This window comes from Buceros rhinoceros, unplaced genomic scaffold (genome assembly GCF_000710305.1).
Source record: "Buceros rhinoceros silvestris isolate BGI_N320 unplaced genomic scaffold, ASM71030v1 scaffold5227, whole genome shotgun sequence".
In the NCBI taxonomy this organism is placed as follows: Eukaryota; Metazoa; Chordata; class Aves; order Bucerotiformes; family Bucerotidae; genus Buceros; species Buceros rhinoceros.
Genome location: NW_010422671.1, coordinates 26,488 through 30,370, shown reverse-complemented (window position 1 = coordinate 30,370; position 3,883 = coordinate 26,488).

Sequence of the window (3,883 nt, the reverse complement as noted above, 5' to 3'; positions counted from 1 at the left end):
ATGCAGCCACTCTGTGCTTGATTACACAGGGCTACATTCCTCCCTGGGGCTTTGCGAGACACACGGCACTGCCCAGTGCTCACAAATGGCTTTTATTTTAATTTTTTTTTTTTTGGACTCTATACTAGTACGAAAGTTATCTTCTAACCACAAACGCAAAATCCTGTAATTAAACCTTCGTTACCCACAGCAGAGCGCTCATCATGTACACAATGCAAACGCTGCAGCAAGCTTATTATGCTGCTTGAGACTAAGAGGGAATTAACGGCAGTGCAAAATCACAGCAAGCTGCTTGCTACGCTGCTGCCTGATATTTTCACTGGCAACAGGATTTTATATTCCTCTTCATCCTGAAAAAAGATGCAACAGCTTTAGTAAATATTTTTACTGTCAAAGGCAACACAGTGCAAAACACTGTATCACAGTAAAGGCCAGAAGGATATTTTGGCCTTATAACTTTATTACACTTTGCTGTACATTAAAAATAATTTTGCTGTAATTTTTTTACTTAAAACCTTTATTAAACATTAGGAGGTAGCTAATTAGGATAATCCAACTAGTATAATGGTATAAATCATCAAATCTAGAGTTTTTGCACTGAAAGACGCCTGATACGCCATTTCATTTCCATTGTACACGGTCCTTCACTGCTGGGAAGGACAACTGCTTGCAGACCGTCGCCTTGGTCACGAAACGGAAAAAGACATCTCATGCAGCACTTCTGGAAGAGGAAACTTCCATTTTTCAAGTCCATTTTGTTGTTGTTCTTTGACTGTAATTCAAACTATGTTAGCATGAGTCATGAGCAAAGGGTGAATTTTTACATTTTATTTCCCTGTTAGACGTTACACACCAACGATACATATTGCACCTGCCTGAGCAAAATGGATCAACCGGAGCCAGTCATATTACTGCTCAGCTGGAGAAGTACAGCAACGTCCTCAGGAAAACTGATCGGATCTGAAAGGCTTTTCTGGTAACATTGACCGTGAAGCATAAATCAGTGTTCACACAGAGGAGAAAATATATTTGGATTTACATCTTTCCTTTGCCACCAATGAGCCATTTGACCAATAAAGAATACGTGGGCTCTAAAACTGTTTTCTGCCTACCTGTCAACACGACAGCTATAGCAAGACTTACTTGCATAACCCTTTGACTTAGAATGAAGAAATACGAGTGCAGACCAACACCATGGGAAAATAAAAATTCCCCTAGCCGTCAGATCAGAGATCCAGGTAGCCAAGTGTCTTCTCTTGCACAAAGCACAGGGCCATTGGCAGTAGCAGGAGAATATGAAGAAGACAAGACCACCCTAAGCCTTTTGCATTCTCCCAAGCCAAGGCCCCAGCTTTCACGCTGAGCAGCAGCTGATGGATTTTCTTTCACAAAGGATGGATTTTGTCTTATAGCTGCTTTCTGAAGTCGGCTAAACCTTTGGTGTCTGCAGCCTCCTATGGCAATCATTTCCAGTGTAATTATGCATTGTATGAAAGGAAGCACATCACGTTACTGCTTCTCTGAAGCACATTTGAGGTAATTAAATGCCTCTATAATTGCAGAATTGGTCAAGATCCTGAGTTTGTTTCACATAGGCCCGAGCAGCCTGTGGGGCTGCAGTCCCATCCCCTCGGAGGTCAGGCGAAAGTTGCTCTTGGGCTTGTAGGGATCCACAAAGCAGGTTCACAGCAGTCATTTGCACTCACTCCTGCTAAAAACCAAAAGTGAGTCCAGCCAGCAGAACCCCTGAGGCAGCAATGCCTGAACCACAGCATGGTCAGTGACAAAACACGCTTACGTCCACCCTACACTTCCCACCTCAGCATGCTGCCAAATTCAGATTTCAAAAGTCACATGAGGAATAGGGCTGCGCTCCATGAAGAGCTGGTCACCCCCTCACCTCCTCTCCTGGATACGTCTGCAAGGGAGGACACGGGGCTTCTTTTCCTTGAGATTGTGCAGGTCATGCCACGATACCTCCGGCTTTCATCTCTGTTATTCCTGAGCATCTGTTTATGAAAACAGGAGATAATCCAAGAGGTTTGTACTCTTCCCCATACAGCTGAATGGGTCACGGTCCAGGAATTCAGCCAGGATTCAACACAGGGATTCAAAAAGGGAGAGAACTGTGAGGAGACAGACTGTACCTTTAACTACGCTTCCTGAAAACACTGTGCTCTTTGCATGGTGTGGCAATAATTAGAAATTACAAATTTGGGTTTTTTTATATATATTATATTTGTCTAATACAGAAATTATTTTTTTCCCAACTGCTACAAAGGTTAATTTTTAAATTACACTTCATGCAAATTAGTTATTACAGAAATGGTGTTTTGGAGAGAGAGGGAGTTAAGATGGTTTTTATCGTAAAAATGTACCTATTTCTCCTGCAAGTCTTGGGGTATGATTTGAATACCAAAAAAGAAAAAGTCACTTGAGAGTAAGGACTGTGCATGCTTGCTCATGGGGGAGCAAGTTCTTTGCAGAACCAACCTTCGGGCCACTGTGCCCAAGATCGCATGCCCTGTAATTATGTTACTATTTCTCTCCCAGATCTGTTTCAGAGAGAGCTGTTGTGCCACTTCTGATGTCAGCGGGTATGCCCACACCACCTGTTGTGACCTGCACAAAGGAGAAAGCTCGGGGACAGCAGGCAGACACCCGTTTGCGTCGGGACCTCTGACAGCCGCTGTGATGGGCTGCATCAGCAGCCACGCAGGCTGACTGGCTTTACCCAAAGGCTCTGACAAGTGTAACATGTTTTTCCTCCTCCTATTTTTAACGATGAAAGACAACCTATCTGAAAACTGTTACCAGTGTCTCAGATATTCACATATTCCAATGCCCTGTTTCGTTATCCATTACAAAATGCGGTTGTCCTTACTGAGGGAGCTCCCTGTCTCCCACGATTTAGAAACTGCAAATGCAGAAGTTAGGAAATCCTAGGTTTCCTACAGCCTCCCTACTTTTTTTCCAAAAAGAATGTTAATGTGACAAGAAAAACAAAATCACAAATATAAACATAAATAAAACTAGAGAGCACAGTACTAAGGCAGTACTTCACACGTAAGATACACAAAGTGAAATGTCTGCCTTAGCCGTGGGCATTTAGTTCCACAGAAATTCCCTAACAGGGTTTGTTCGCTTCTTTAACTCACAGGGAGGTCTTAAAATATATTCAGAGTTATTTCAGCCAATCAGCAGCTGTGATTTGTCTTGTCCATCTTGATAAACAGGTGAAGGTGAAGAGCCTAGGAGGCTTCACGCGTGGGAATCACAAACCGGCAGGGGAAACTCCGGCCAGTAAGCATAAGAATTTTATATAAAGGTAGTAGAGTACAGAGACGCTATATGTGACTGCTTTTTTTTAAGTGAGAATAATTAAGATTATGTAGGGGGTGATACATGAAGCTGATGCTGCAATGAAGTTCACAGGTTTTCCCAGCATTTCAGTTTGGACTCCAGCTCAAGGATTTTCAGTTCTTATTTTTTAACTAAATTCATACTGTCCATTGCTACTAATCCTATGGTCCTAATTGAGAATGATGACTTCACACAAGGGAAAACCAGCTGCAGCCAGACAAATTCAGGTAGGAAAGCAACTGCGTAAGCTTTCAGCTGCAGTTCTGTTTCCTTAACTGCTCGCCTGCTTGCAAACACGGTGCAACCAAGGCTGCTCACAGAAGGAGCCGAGGAAGTTTTATTCATGGTCATGCATAAATATGCGTATTTGTGCCTCATGAGATGTAACCTAAGCCCAGAAAGGGGACCACTTGGTTCAGCTTGGCAAAGGCGTAGCTCAAGCAACGCATTTTAATGGAGTACTCCCTAGCAGCTCTTGGTGAATACATCCATGGGCCAAAGGGCTTTGATAGAAAGAGTG